This window comes from Sinocyclocheilus grahami, unplaced genomic scaffold (genome assembly GCF_001515645.1).
Source record: "Sinocyclocheilus grahami isolate Dianchi unplaced genomic scaffold, SAMN03320097.WGS_v1.1 scaffold765.1, whole genome shotgun sequence".
Lineage (NCBI taxonomy): Eukaryota > Metazoa > Chordata > Actinopteri > Cypriniformes > Cyprinidae > Sinocyclocheilus > Sinocyclocheilus grahami.
Window position 1 is genome coordinate 545,172 of NW_015505944.1, and position 17,487 is coordinate 562,658.

The following is a 17,487-nucleotide window of genomic DNA, read 5'->3' on the forward strand; positions in this document are numbered from 1 at the left end:
TACTTATGTAACCATGGTTCCCTGAGTAGGGAACGAGACACTGTGTCCTCTAGGTTTTCTTGCCATGCTGCGGACGCAAGCTTCAGACGAAGAAGTGAATGATGTGTGCTCCCAGCGCCTTTTTATACTATAGTCGCACCGGTAGTGACGTCATGGCTGTCACCGGCCAACGAGTTGTTGTTTTTTCAATGTATGCTTCAGACACGGGTCACGACGAGGCGTCCCCCATAGCGACCCCTAGAGGACGCAGTGTCTCGTTCCCTACTCAGGGGACCATGGTTACATAAGTACCCTAAGACGTTTTATTATTATTATTATAAAACATGTTAAAATATTATGAATATTTGAAAAACATTTGTCTGCCAAATCAAAGTAATGTGGTGCAACCAGCAAACAAAAAGCATGCAATTAAATAAATAAACATTAAACTATATTTTATATATAACTCTCGTGTGTGTGTGTGTGTGTACTGGTTTATATATCCTGGTGGCGACTTGAACCTGACTACACACAGACTCATGGGGACTCGTGTCATGGTGGGGACCTAAATTGTTGTCCCCATGGGTAAAAAAGCTTACAAATCATACAGAATTAAGTTTTTTATTGGAGTTTTTAATTTCCTGGTTAAATAAAGGTAAAAAAAAAAAAAAAAAAATCTTGGCAAATGCATATTAAACTACATTTATTTATTTAATTTAATTTAATTTAATTTTATTTTATATATAACTCTCGTGTGTGTGTGTGTGTGTACTGGTTTATATATCCTGGTGGCGACTTGAACCTGACTACACACAGACTCATGGGGACTCGTGTCATGGTGGGGACCTAAATTGTTGTCCCCATGGGTAAAAAAGCTTACAAATCATACAGAATTAAGTTTTTTATTGGAGTTTTTAATTTCCTGGTTAAATAAAGGTAAAAAAAAAAAAAAAAAAATCTTGGCAAATGCATATTAAACTACATTTATTTATTTTATTTAATTTAATTTAATTTAGTTTTTATTTTATTTTATTTTATTTTATATTTTATTTTATTTTATTTTATTTTATTTTATTTGAGCTTCAGCACTCTCAACTCCAAATTGTAAGGGTTAGGTCAAAATAATAATAATCATAAAGGAATCAGATAGGCCCAGATGAGAATCCGTGGGTCTGAAGATTAATGCGATCCCTTCATGGTTTTACTCGGCGAGTTAAGAAGGGGCAGACACCTTCTCAACCAGAGGCGAGGGTTGTTGTCCTAGGTGGCCTAGATCTGTCACAGTCCTGTGGGTGCAAAGATACAGCAGCACATGTGCTACACATCGATGCAGTTACAGACTTTCTCGGAAGCGTCGATAAGAATTTATGGTCCACAGTGATGGGATGCGGTGGGCAGCAGGTGCAGTTTTCCCACACTGTATTCGACGCTCCATCATGCCGCTGAGCTCCCGGTGAATGCCTATTGTTTTGCGGTGGGGGGTGGCAGCAGCGATTATTGCAGGGTGGAGCTAAATAAATGCGCTAGATGAATGTGGCTTGGCTCACTGGCATGCTATCTAGCCACACCAAACAATGGGCTTTATATCTTCCACTCTATTGATCCTCAATTTGGCCCGGAGATCAGTCCAATTATCCTCAATTGGACACAAGCAAATGACCCAAGCTTTCTGCTGTCCCCAGACTGATTGATAGAGTGGCCAGGAATACTGAGCACATGAGTTACTAATGCTACTTTCAGCCAAATCCACACTGTCCAGATGAGCTAACAGCTTGGCATTGAAGAAACTGGTGGGGTTTCCAAAGTATGCTCTTGCCATCGCTGATAAATAATCTGAAGCTCTGGGTGGGCAAGGACTGGACTCTCCTTTAGTAGTGAGACAGCAGCTAGAGTAACAAACTTCTTTTAATTTATTTTTTTTAAATAATGTAGTGCCATAAAATGCTGCATCGGGATTGTAGTGGATTGGTTCAATCAGACACTACAACTGGTTCAAAAATGATTCGCCAATTCTTTTGAATCTCTGCACAGAAATTCTTTTTTGTCTTCTTTTTGTAGTTGATTTTAGATCACATACTAAAATTATACTGTTTGATTAGGCTATCTGTCTATCTTTTCTGACCTTCAAACTATTTCAAACTGATTTCGTCAGAGAATCCATTTTCCGCAAGAAAATAATTCCGTATCAAAAAAGGTGAAAATAAACGAGAGCCATTGTGGAAAATAATACCTCAGTCCCAGAAATCCTATCCTATTTGTCAGGTACTTCTGCATTAGCTGCGAAACAGTAATTTTGAATTGTAGTAAACCATTTGAATTGGACTGCACTGGTTGAGCTGTGTTTTTAACTGGTTCTGTCAGGACCACTATCGTCAAAATGATAGATACTTAGCATAACGTTTGGTTTGGCGGTATGGTTCTGTTCTGGGCAAAAAACTCCTTGCCCATCCATGCAGCCTGTCATGAATGAGCAGGGAGAACAGCAATAATATCCCCCCTTGGGTTAACAGAACAGAACAAGGCAGATATCATTAATGTACTTGATATTTAAGTGTAACACTTTATTCAAGATAAAGGAGTCTGATTAGCAAGGAATATCAGAAAGCCAAGTCCTGACTGTGGCGAAAGGAGGAGCTGGGGATGGAGGAGGGTAATTTGCTTCTGAGCAAGCTGAAAAGCTGCTGAATAATACAGAATAGAGCTTACATAGGAATGCCGCGATAGGTGTCGTATTCCTATAGGTAGATGTGATCAGCTGAGAATCAGCTGATGCAAGCTTGACTCACGTGACCTGCCAGAACTAACGCTAACGCTTAATTTCATAAGAGTCATTCGTTAACGAAACTGACTGTGCTGGATGTGCTGAATACACTTTATTTTATATGAAATTGATTTTCTATAATACTGAAGCCCCACTGCTGAAAAGTGGTACAGGAAATGCTATACATGACATCCTAAATTTTTTTTATCTTTTTTTCCCCCTTTTTTTTCTTTTTTTAATTAGATCCTTCACTGCCCTACATTGTGGCCACATTTTACTAATTTGTTCCCACGATTTATTAAATAATTCCCTCACTTTATTGTTAACTAAAATAAAATGAGGGGACAAAGTAGTTTATTGTGGCCATAATTTAATGAAAATGCGGGAACAAATTAATATGTTGTGGGATCTAACTGATCTAACCCCTGCTCCAGATATTCTGTTCAGTGGGACGTTTTACTCTCTGCAGATTACATAATTTTTGCCAATAAGCGGTGAGTGTTTTGAAGAGTTTAACTGAATTGTTACTAAACTTATTTATTCAAAACAATGGTGCATTCTTGGAAAAAACCAACCAAAACAAAAACACATCACTACAGTCTTTTGCTCAGAGACGCCACTGTTGATTATGCTTTATGACTTGCCAGTGTTTTCATGGCAGATATCATTAATGTCATAACATATCAATATCAGTGTACTATTGTAGTATTTTATATATTAAAATATATCATATATTAAAAATAATATGTAAAATTGGGTTAAGAACACAGATTTACTATTTTAATACTGTAATGAACAAATGACTCCTACAGTACTGTTCAAAATGTTTTTGAAAAAAGTCTCTAATGCTCATCAAAACGGCATTTATTTGATTAAAAAATATAAATATTATGAAATATTATTACAATTTAAAGGAACTTTTAAATTGATTTATATTTGAATGTGTGTGTGTGTATGTATATATATATATATATATATATATATACATACACACATTATATCTCGTCATCAATGTTGAAAACAGCTGTGCTGTTTAATATTTTTGACACTTTTTGATATTTATGATTTTTTTTATATTTGTAACATTATAAATGTCTTTATGTATTTCCATTTTAATGTATTCTTGCTACCCCGCTATACTTGCTAGTGAAAAATAAATATACTAAAATGCATTTGAAATAATATTTCTTTCATGCTAAGTATCCTACAGATATTTACATATTTATGTACTATAAAAAAATACCCTGCAATTGTACTGTAACTGGTATACTTAAAAGTCTGTTAAATTGGAACAACTAATTTTGTACTTAATGCACTTTAAGTGTGTGGAAGTAGTGCTGAAGTCTATACTAAAGATATACTGGAGTATATTTGATTGTGCTAAAGTGGACCTATTGCAAGGATACTTTAGGTACACTTTAAATATCTTACATTTAAAGACTGTCATTATTAAAAAAACATACAATCCTCATCAATAATGACATTAAAACACATTTCAGGCTTAATATTAAGAAATGTACATTGTGCACAATGTAGTGCTCTAAATAAAGTTTAACTATAATTTTTTTATCAGTGAGTCTCGAGCGATATGTCAGTAAATGAGTTAATAGATTGGAGCTACTGTATACTTAATATTAAATAAATGCATTTTAAATATAGTACTTTTTGACTAGGGCAAACTTTTGAAGAGAGCTCATAAAATGTTTACTGTGAGTAAAAAAATCATGATGAATAAAGCTGAGGGTGAAAGTAATTCCAGTAGACTACTTATCATTATAAAATCTCACTCATTGCCTATGACTCATATGGATAATATCAGTATTATTTATGCATGGGGTTCAAAAGCTAAAGAACTGAATGTGGTTAAACGAGATTAAATGGGTAACATGGTACAGAAAATGAAGATAAAATATAATAAGTAAGCAACTGACATTTTGGCACTATCATCTTAAAACTGCATTAATTCACGTTTTTTGTGTAATTTTCTTATCTTGTGAAGAAAAAAGTAATGGCTTGGTATTTATTCATGATATGCCTATTTGATACATAATTGCATAATTGCAATAATTCTGCAATAGTGACAGAGTGACATTGAAAATTGGTGGCCTGGGGGGAAATGACTCATCAGTTCTTATGAGCACAAGTCTCATCAACATTTGTGTGTGGCTGAATATTTTACTTGCATATGAAATTATTCTCCAGGATACAAAAAGTAATTTTGTTATTTCAAAGGTTTTCAACCAAGGGTCCACAGACCTGGGGGTCCATGAGGTTATGCCTACAGCAGGGATATATATATATATATATATATATATATATATATATATATATATATTGTTTGGACAAGATCATATAGACAATCTGCCTCAACAAGAAGTTGGCCACTCTTTTCATGCAGTAGTTTCCAGAAGCAAATTAAGAGAAACTTCTTTATTTGAGTGATGGATTAAGCTAGAGTGAAAGCTAATTACGTAAAAAAGTTAGAAAATTAAAACTCCATCATATCAACATCTGTTATGGTGCTTCACAGTGTGTCAGATGTGGAAGTTTCACTGAATGCAGATAACTCTATCCACCACAGACAAAATACACGGCACATCAGTTTGTGAACGTCACATCAGTTCATGATCCAAAGAGTCTGTCATATGCATATCTGACTACTCCAATCAATCATTATTCAGAACACTTGGAATCTACTGTAGCATTCAAGTAGAACTGAGCACTTTTATAATAGTTTTGAGGTTAAAATCACTGCCCACTTTCATTTTATAGAACAGTTCAGACAGAAAACTCTTTGTGTTCCACTGAAGACAGAAAATAGTTTGAAAGGACATAATGGTGATTATAGATTTCTACAATATCTTAGGTCTTATACACTAGCTTTTGAAATAATTTTTTGAAAGAGTCTCTTATGTACAAGAAGGCATGTATTAGATCAAAACAAATGCAGTAAAAACAGCAATATTGTGAAATATTATTATCCTTTAAAAATGACTTGTCGATTTGGATGTATGTTAAAATACAAATTATTCCTGTGATCAAAGCTGAATTTTCAGCATCATTACTCCAGTCTTCAGTGTCACATGATCCTTCAGAAATCATTCTGATATACTGCTAAATAAATTATCATCAATGTTGAAATAAGTTTTGCTGCTTCATAGTTTTGTGGGAACTGTGACACACTGTTCAAACGTATCAGGCTAAGTAAGATATTTTAAAAACAAAAATAATATGATTTGATCAAAATTTACAACAAAGACATCTGTATATATATATATATATATATATATATATATATATATTTAGAATAAATGCTGTTTTGAACTAGCTATTCATCAAAGAATCTTGGGAAAAATGTTTTTGCGGTTTCCATAAAACATATTAAGAGGCAAAACATTGATAATCAATTGAGAACCATTGTTAATAATTGATAAATGATGATAATTGAGCAGCAGATCAATATATTAGAATGATTTCTGAAGGATAATGTGACACTGAAGACTTGAGTGACGATGTTGAAAATTCAGCTTTAAAAATCACAGGAATGAAATACATTTGAAAACATATTCAGATAGAAAACACTTATTTTAAATTGTACAAATATTTTACAGTATTTGTATTTTATTGTACTTTAAAATATGCAGCTTTGGTGAGCATAGCAGACTTCTTTCAAAAACATAAAACAAAATGTTTTAAAATTATTCCACACTTTTGACCGCTAGCATGTAATGGATGTATCATTGAAAATCACGGACAGATTTCATATTTTGTTTCTGTGTGATTGCCTGTGTCTACAATTTTCTTAATTTCACCTCGCCAAAGCTATATTCAACTACTTTCTGATCTCCCACATTCATCCATATTTCCTCCTGTTCCCCAATGACAGGGAATGGGTTATGGTTTCCAAACTATCAAGGCAACCATCTACAATTAGCCGAGATCACACAACAAGCCAGTTGCCATGGCCACCAGAAATGGCTGGGCCTAAATGGAAATCGTGGGCACAGGAAAATCACCAGTATGAGAGAAAATAACAGTGACTGTCTGACCTAACAGCAGCAATACAAAAGCACTTTTTAAATGTAGACAAGAATATGCAGTCCCCAAAATGAACTTGACTATAAAAGTGTAATTAACTCTGTCTGGAGGTGTTGAACTTGTGCATAATGGGCTGGCAGGTTAGGAGAGAAAACTATTTCCTTTCATTTGTTCTCTACTCGTTTTTTCTATAAAAATAGAGTAGGGTAGACGAGAAAAGATACCGCCTTTAGAACAATGTAAATATGAGTTTAACATGCATCATCCAATATATTATTATGCTTTAATGATATTTCTGACCCTACATTGAAAGTCTATGCAAACAAAAGTTTGATGCTTAAAAAGGTTCATAAAGGCTCTGTAAAAGTAATCCATATTAATCAAACAGTTAAATCCAAGACTTCTGAAGAGACACAATGGCGTTATACAATATAAAATTCATTTGGGCTTTTATGCACATGAGCACTGATCAACACACATACACAGCACATAAAATATGGTAAACGGAGCATCAGGTAAATTATATTTTTGGGAGAACAGTCCATAAACTTTTAATCTGTGTCATAGATCACTATAATATGGAAGCCCATTTCCGCCACTTAAAAATAAATAAATAAATAACAGAATTGCGACTTTTTATCTCACAATTCTAACTTTTTTTCCCCTCGCAATTCTAACTTTTTCCTCAGAACTGACCCTTCACAAAAACCTGCACCCTGTAGTTACTGTTGCTACATCTGGCAAGCCATGTTCTCACGCAGTGAAAAATACATTGCAGACAAGACAGAGTAGGTGTCACAATCTGTGATGGCGAGGAACGATGGAGACGAGGAATAAACTAAACTAGTCTTCAATAAAGAAAACTCAGGGTACATTCAACACTGGGAACGGCAGGAAACACATGAACATAACAAGTAGAACCGACAGAGACAGACTGCACAGACTAGGACTTAAATATAGCGGATGATTGGGGAAACAGGTGTATGGGATGACTAATCAAACTAATTAACAAAACGAGGACAGGAACATGACCAAATAAGGGAACAGAAACAGGGGCAAAACATGGCACAGACAGTCCATAATCCTGACATTACGCCCTCTCCCAGAAGGTGCGTCCTCGCACCGTAGCAACAACAGAGGGGGGCATGGGTGGGATTTTGGGAGGAGGTTCTGGAGGAGGATGGACACCCGGGAGGGGGCCGGCAGACAGAGACCAGGGAGGTGACGAAGTAGGGAGGAGCCAGGGAGGAGACAGGACGGGGCAGGAGCAGGAGGAGCCAAGCAGGACCCAGGCCACGTAACGAGGTGCAGCCGGAGGAGCGGAGTCCTGAGGCTAAGGCGGGTCGACGCCCGACCAAGGAGGAGCCGGAGGGACGAGGGAGCCCGGTGGAGCTTGTGGATCGACGGGTGATGGTGGAGGTGAGAGAGCTAAGAGCCGAGGTGGAGCCGCTGGGTCTACGGGCCAAGGCGGAGTCCGGGCCTCAGAGGCTGGAAGCGGAGGTGAGGGATTCTTCAGCCATGGCGACGGTGGAGGATGGCAGACCAGCGGCACTTGCACCGTAATGATGGTGGGCTGAGGGCGAGCAGAGGGGCTGCCAGACGATCTCTTCCCACCTCACCGGGATTTAAGCTAGAGGAGAAGAGCAACTTAGAGTCCCTAAAGGACAGGAGTAGTACTACAACCTACTAAAACCACAGTAACAGAACTATGGACTGTTACAGTGTCTCCGGGCATTCAGATCTTAACTCGGGATCGGAAGCCCCCTCTAGGCTGAACACGGGAACAGGATGGCGCTCAGGAGGATCGGATACTTGAGGTCGCTTATGAGGAGCTGGCACTGGAGGGCGCGTTCTAGGAGCGGGCACTGGAGGGCGCTCTGGACTCGATGCGTCCAATACTGGGAACGGCAGGAAACACATGAACATAACAAGTAGAACCGACAGAGACAGACTGCACAGACTAGGACTTAAATACAGGGGATGATTGGGGAAACACAGGTGTATGGGATGACTAATCAAACTAATTAACAAAACGAGGACAGGAACAAAACGAGGACAGGAACATGACCAAATAAGGGAACAGAAAGGGGCAAAACATGACACAGACAGTCCATAATCCTGACAGTAGGTTACTTTTGGTATGAAACAAAGTCTTGGCTTCCAAATTTTGTCATTTTTTAAAGAAATTTAATCAATAACTAAATGTGCCATGACAGATCACTCTAGTGCCTCAGTTCAAGTGGCACATGAACCGATCATCTCTTCATCTTTACTAATTATAGCACAAAATAAACATGAATTAACATCAGAAACTATCTTTTTTTCAACTGTGGAAAGACATCAATACACTATTTTCAAGTTCAAGTCCACTGACACAATCGACTCTCCTGTCTGGTTGGTTTCTCAGACAAAATGGCAGTTTCGGCTGATTGGTCAGATCACCTGTCAATCAAACTCCATGCAAAGGGTCAATTGTGTGATATAAAGTTGCAATTCTGACTTTCTTCTCAGAATTGTGGGATATAAACTCGCAATTGCAAGAAAATAAGTCAGAATTTACCCTTCACAGGGTGCTTGATTGACAGGCAATCTGACCAATCATAACGCCGAATCCGTCATTTTGACTGACAAACAAATCAGACAGCAGGGTAGATTAACTACAGCAAACTTAAACTATAAAAATGGTCTGTACTGACAAATTTCCGTGGTTGAAATAAAATTCGTTCTGATGTTCATTCATGTTTATTTCCTGCTTTAAGTAAATATGAAGAGATGATCTGTCATACAGCGATCTGTCACAACAGTTTAAAGAGCCACAAAATGCTATTTATTGTTTGAATTTCTTAAATTTCAGGGATATAAACTCGCAATTGCAAGAAAATAAGTCAGAATTTACCCTTCACAGGGAGCTTGATTGACAGGCAATCTGACCAATCATAACGCCGAATCCGTCATTTTGACTGACAAACAAATCAGACAGCAGGGTAGATTAACTACAGCAAACTTAAACTATAAAAATGGTCTGTACTGACAAATTTCCGTGGTTGAAATAAAATACGTTCTGATGTTCATTCATGTTTATTTCCTGCTTTAAGTAAATATGAAGAGATGATCTGTCATACAGCGATCTGTCACAACAGTTTAAAGAGCCACAAAATGCTATTTATTGTTTGAATTTCTTAAATTTCGCAAAATTTGAAAGTGAAGACTTTGTTTCATACCAGAAGTAACCTGCTCTGTCTTGTCTGTCAATGCTTTGTCATTGTTCTCTTTGCTCCGCAATGTATTTTTCCCTGTGTGAGAACATGATGTATAATAGTAACTTGGGGGGGTCTTTGCGATGGGTCAGTTGTGTGATATTTACCTTGCAATTATCACTTTCTTCATAGAATTGTGAGATATAAACTCACAATTGCAAGGAAAGAAGTCAGGATTGCACGATATATGTCAGTCGCAATTCTGAGAAAAAAGTCTATATTGTGAGTTAATATCTTGCAATTGTGTCTTTTTCTCAGAATTACAATTTTAAATCTCACAACTCAGTTTTTTCTTCTCACAATTGCAAGTTTATATGATGCAATTCTGAGAAGAAACTCAGAATTGTGAGAAAAAAAGTCGCGAGAGACAAGAAGTTGCAATTACCTTTTTTATTTTTTATTCAGTGATGGAAACTGGCTTCCATACTATGATCAGTGACAAAAAAAGATTAACATTTAACCATATTCTACATCCCTAATCCTAATACCTAAATTTATCAGCTACCTTACTAACTATTAATAAGCAGCAAATTATTAAGGCAAAACTCATAGTTAATGGTTTGTTAATGGCGAGATTTTGACCTTAAAGTGTTACCAAACATGCACATTATTATTTATTAGAAAGACCATACATACAATCAATATATTTTCTTTAAGCACAAGCCAAAATGCCACTTAATGTCAAATATTTATTTATTTATTTTATGTATCTATTTATTTACTTACTTACTTACAATTTAATTTCATTATAAACAAAAGCTAAATTACCCAAGTAGATTTTTTTTGTCAGTCAATTTTTTCTGTCATGTACTGTTCTGTTATATTTAAAAAAATAAATAAAATAAAGCTAGCTAGTATGTGTAATTATTTATTTTATGAATGTATTATTTTTTTTTTTCTAGGTGAGTGTTATTTGCTTGACAAACTGAATATTTTTTTTTATTTTTTTCTCGATTAGACCAATATAAAAAAACTTTTAATCTACTTTTACTTTTTAATTACTTTTAAAAAGTAGGCAAAAATATACACTCTGCTTTGTTTAATAAGTTATGTTGCCATTTTTATTTATTTATTTATTTATTAATCATAAGCCTGTCAGTGTCTTATGAGAACGGCATTAGGGTGAGCAAATGATGACAGAATCCTTTTATTTTCGGGTGAAATACTTCCTAATTTTTTAAAAAGGTCATAAGACATAAAACTGTCTAATGCTCTCGTGTCTAACTGGTACCCATCTTAATTAGCCAGAAGGGGAATTTGCAGTCATAATCCTCAGAAGGTTGGCATTTGCCATTAAAGTTCTATTCAGCCAGATGACTGCCGTAGAATAAGAGTTCAGTCAGAGATGAAATGGTCTGGAGGGCCAGTTATTAACGTGTTATGTGAACACGCAGTGATTTATGATGTTATCTTGTTTGAGGCTGCATGCATCAAGCAAATAGGAATGGTGCACTCTGTGCTGAGGCCTTTTTATATGTTTATTTCTTCATGTGGGATGCAAATCAATCTGGGATTTGGATCAGCATAAATTTTAGAGCAAATGAAGTGGGCCTATAATTCTGATTATATATATATATATATATATATATATTTAAAAAATTAGGATGACATTAAGGTTAAAATAGTAAATTCATGGGACGTAATGAGAATTAAAGTGTTTGCGTTTTTTGTATTTATAATAAATAAGATTAATTAATTATATTATTTAACATTATTTAACAGTTACCTTATTTGATATTATGTGAAGTGTAAATAAGTACACTTGCATTAACTCTTCTGTGTGGGCAAAGAAGTTCTGTTGGTTAACATCACTGATTTCTGTGTTCAAAGTTCAGTAAACCTCAATCCAGTGTGAAATCTGTGTGGAAATTCTTTCTGACGTGTACATCCACCACACACATTTCCAGATTACGCAGGTTCTTGTTTGGGTCTAAATGTGTAAATCCATTAAATTAGTTTATGTCTCTTAAACTCCAGTCCCCCCCTTACACTGGTGCTACCTGTGCATTCAAATATTATGCCCTAAATTACATGACTTGCAGTATTAGTCATAAACATTTCCCTCTTATGTTTATTTTTAAAAGACTTATTTAATACAGTTTCATAGCATTATTTAATGACATATCCACCCTGCTGTGTCAATATGTACTGGACATTTATTTATTTATCAATCAATTAACTTTTTATTTACTTGTACTGAACCTGAAATATTATTTCAACATGGGCACATTTCACTCGTGAATTATATCTGACTGCTATCTATTTTACTTTTATCAATTCTATCTGAATATTATTGATAAATACATTTACCATTTAAAAGATCTTTCTTGAACAAAGTTTCTCCATCTGGCATGTGCTCGGTCAATCACGGTTGGTACAACCCTCGTGCAAAGGTACTTCCATACCCGTGAATATGAATATGATAACCTTGGAAAGCTGGCTTTCACCACTGAAGACATCTTTAAACCACCATCATCTGAAATGATGTAATGTTAAATCAGTTTTAAATTTTGAATGTACTGAATCACAAGCAAGTTCAGATCCAAATCTCAGGTTGCTGCCTTTTTCTAGTGCAATATGTGTGCAACGCTCAATATTCTGTCTTATTCTGCAAGGTAGCTGCTGTGGAAAAGTGAGATAAACTCTGGGGTTATTCTACCTTTTCCTCAGGCTTTGTTGATTCAATCAAAGTGTATGTATAATTTATCTTTTACTTGAATTCGTGGATGTTCAGAGCTAGCGCCTGGGGATGCATGCTGTCATGGGACTTCTATATTTGCGCTTTTGTAAACAGTCTAGCTAACTCAATTTTGTAAAGGCAATGGTTTGAGGGTTTGTGTCTCTTTGGGCCCTATCATACACCCAGCGGCCGGTGCAAAGCGGCGCCAGGCGCGACGCAAGTGTTTCTTGCTAGTTTCAGCCCGCCGCAGTTATCATCTTCACATCCTGCACCACGTTATTTAAATAGCAAATGCATTTGCGCTGATTTGTGCGCCCATGGGTGTGCTGGTCTGAAAACGAGGCGTGTTCAGGCGCATAGTTGGCACGTTGCTGTTTTGAACAACTGAAATAGACTGCGCCATTGACCTGGTCTAAAGGTCAATTTTTTTTATTATTTATTTTTTGTTATTTAAAGAGCGCATTGGTAATATGCGCCTATAGGCGGGTCCACAACTCTGCTTATTACACACACAGGGACGCGCAGCAGCACACAAACGTGCCAAATATTAAAAATTAAAGGATTACAATGTAAAAGATTATTATTGTGTAGGCTACATAAATACAAAAATGCCTACATGTCATAATGGATAGTCATTGCATGCATCAGAATTAGCCTACCTATTTGCTCGCGCACGAGCAGCTCCGTTTCCTCTCTGGAGTCTTTGCGCTTGCAAATTCCGCCATGTAAATAGCGAATCCATCATGGCGCGAGCGCAACTGGCTCTTAACGGGAATGGGAGATCAGACTCTGATTGGTTTATTGCATGTTATACCCAAAAAACCACCCATTACTCATTAAGAGAATAGGGACAACCCTTTTAGACCATGCGCCTGGCGCGCCGACCATTTATCCCATCGTTAAACTAGCAAAAGTGGATTCGGACATGCCCTAAGTGCACCTGCGCCGTGCGCTTTAGACTATGCGCTTAGATCATTAAAATAGGGCCCTTTGGATGTATTGCCTAATGCATGTATCAACAAGGGACTGTGCTGTTTGCAATACTCACTATCCTTTTTTTTCTGACCAGCAATATATTATCGCTAATAAGTATATCAGAAATTGCATAGAAGCATATATATATATATGCAATAGTATGGGAGCCTGTTATTGAGTGTGTTGACATGACATGTCAAGTCATGTAAACATCTAAAACTGTATTTTTTCCTGAAATATTATTTCAACATGGGCACATTTCACTCGTGAATTATATCTGACTGCTATCTATTTTACTTTTATCAATTCTATCTGAATATTATTGATAAATACATTTACCATTTAAAAGATCTTTCTTGAACAAAGTTTCTCCATCTGGCATGTGCTCGGTCAATCACGGTTGGTACAACCCTCGTGCAAAGGTACTTCCATACCCGTGAATATGAATATGATAACCTTGGAAAGCTGGCTTTCACCACTGAAGACATCTTTAAACCACCATCATCTGAAATGATGTAATGTTAAATCAGTTTTAAATTTTGAATGTACTGAATCACAAGCAAGTTCAGATCCAAATCTCAGGTTGCTGCCTTTTTCTAGTGCAATATGTGTGCAACGCTCAATATTCTGTCTTATTCTGCAAGGTAGCTGCTGTGGAAAAGTGAGATAAACTCTGGGGTTATTCTACCTTTTCCTCAGGCTTTGTTGATTCAATCAAAGTGTATGTATAATTTATCTTTTACTTGAATTCGTGGATGTTCAGAGCTAGCGCCTGGGGATGCATGCTGTCATGGGACTTCTATATTTGCGCTTTTGTAAACAGTCTAGCTAACTCAATTTTGTAAAGGCAATGGTTTGAGGGTTTGTGTCTCTTTGGGCCCTATCATACACCCAGCGGCCGGTGCAAAGCGGCGCCAGGCGCGACGCAAGTGTTTCTTGCTAGTTTCAGCCCTATCATCTTCTCATCTTCACATCCTGCACCACGTTATTTAAATAGCAAATGCATTTGCGCTGATTTGTGCGCCCATGGGTCTGAAAACGAGGAAACGAGGCGTGTTCAGGCGCATAGTTGGCACGTTGCTGTTTTGAACAACTGAAATAGACTGCGCCATTGACCTGGTCTAAAGGTCAATTTTTTTTATTATTTATTTTTTGTTATTTAAAGAGCGCATTGGTAATATGCGCCTATAGGCGGGTCCACAACTCTGCTTATTACACACACAGGGACGCGCAGCAGCACACAAACGTGCCAAATATTAAAAATTAAAGGATTACAATGTAAAAGATTATTATTGTGTAGGCTACATAAATACAAAAATGCCTACATGTCATAATGGATAGTCATTGCATGCATCAGAATTAGCCTACCTATTTGCTCGCGCACGAGCAGCTCCGTTTCCTCTCTGGAGTCTTTGCGCTTGCAAATTCCGCCATGTAAATAGCGAATCCATCATGGCGCGAGCGCAACTGGCTCTTAACGGGAATGGGAGATCAGACTCTGATTGGTTTATTGCATGTTATACCCAAAAAACCACCCATTACTCATTAAGAGAATAGGGACAACCCTTTTAGACCATGCGCCTGGCGCGCCGACCATTTATCCCATCGTTAAACTAGCAAAAGTGGATTCGGACATGCCCTAAGTGCACCTGCGCCGTGCGCTTTAGACTATGCGCTTAGATCATTAAAATAGGGCCCTTTGGATGTATTGCCTAATGCATGTATCAACAAGGGACTGTGCTGTTTGCAATACTCACTATCCTTTTTTTTCTGACCAGCAATATATTATCGCTAATAAGTATATCAGAAATTGCATAGAAGCATATATATATATATGCAATAGTATGGGAGCCTGTTATTGAGTGTGTTGACATGACATGTCAAGTCATGTAAACATCTAAAACTGTATTTTTTTTTCTGCAATGGTCAGACGGTTAAAGGCTGACACGCCTACTGTGGATTTTTGCCTCTTGTTCGTCTGATTGATTGTCATTTGTACAACTAAACCCTGATACTAAAAATCTGCTCATTATAAATCCGAATCCACAGGAATATTGTTTACATGAGATTCTGACATTTTTTGTCAAAATGTGAACAGACATTCACACACACATTGAATAATCTGTCAGGCATTTACATGTAAAGTGAAATTGGGATAACAAGCTGAAATCTAGTTGTGTTAGTTGGGATTTGAGGAGAAATGAATTGTGTTTAAAGCATTTACATGACCTTACACAATCTGCATATAAAACAACTAAGGGTTTTGATGTAAAGGCGAGAGAAACACATATCGTGTAAATGTGTTTTGCATTGTTCTGTTGTATTAATTGCATGTAAATCCATAAAGCAAGTTATTTTAATCAACTTATTATATCAGCTTATATATATGCTGTATGACCTGTAGCTTAACGAACAGTGTAATTACTAAGAGTCTCTCCACCTAAAAAGGTAATCCAAAATAGACAGGTCGCATGTCAAGAGAGTGTTAGCTCTATTGAGTACAGAGAGGAAAACAAACACTGAGATATAATCCAGTGACTTTCAACTCTGAGAGCAGCGTTTTACCCATAAGCAAGCAAAAACTGTAGGAGGACAGCTGTGGGCTGGGAGAACAAACATTAAAAATCAATGTAATAAGACATTGCTGCAATTATTTTGGTTCAGTGCGGTGCTGTTTTTATTTCAAGACCGTTGCGGACAGTCTGGCTGTCTCCCAGATTTTGTGATGTAAACACACAGTAAAAAATTACATTTGTTGAGTATGTTTTACAAGAAAATACTACTTCAGTTTTTCTACTTAAAAATGTAATGTTTAATTCAATGTTTTACTTGCCATTTTCTTGTAATTATTTGTGAAATTTGCAACACATTTTTCAGTGCTTTCAATTAACCCCCAATTAAAAATGATGTCTATATTTAACTCACCCTCATGTCATTCTAAACCTGCATGAGTTTCTGTCTTTCATGCATCACAATTTTAAAGAATCTTCACAAATCTTGTTTCCATTTCCTTCTTTTCTAGTTGATAGTGTCTGACAACCTCCAAAAAGAATGGATTTTACAAATTCTCCATTGAACAATAATAACATTATACAGGATTTGGAACATGAGGTTGATAAACAATGACAGATTTTTAATTTGCTATTGAATTCCTCTAATTAATGACAGTTATCCACTATTTTTATTTTAATGAAGATTATCTAAAAGCATAATTTAATCATATATCAAAATCACTATTGGCACAATGATAGTTCCGGTCCTGATACTGATTAGACAGTAATTGGACAATAATTTGTAGTTGTTATTAAAATACACATTATAGACTGAGCATCATACCAAACATGTCCTTTAGCTGTTATTATTAACAATATTGCTAAACAATTATTTGACAAGTTAGGGTTGTTCTTAGATAGGATGTGGACTGAAATGCTAAAATTCACTTAAATGTAGTATATATACAGTTATTTTTGGAAAAAGAAGGCAACAGCAAAAGGTGTCAGGGTTCTGTCACTTCGGTCTAGTGTAATTCATGGTTTTGTGACAGAGCCCTGACACTCGCGTCATGTCATTGTTTTCATGTGAGCGTGCGGCTTCGAGTGTGCTCGACTATTGATTATAAACAGATGCTGCCTTATAGTGTCCTTACTTGTGTCTATTCCTAAAGCCACTCCTACACCTGCTCCTAATCATATGAGAACAATATGAGCTGCATGTGGTTGATTCACCAGCCCATCTGATCAACGTGAGGACACCACATACAATTTAAATTATAGGCCTGTTAAATGCCTGTTAGCCAT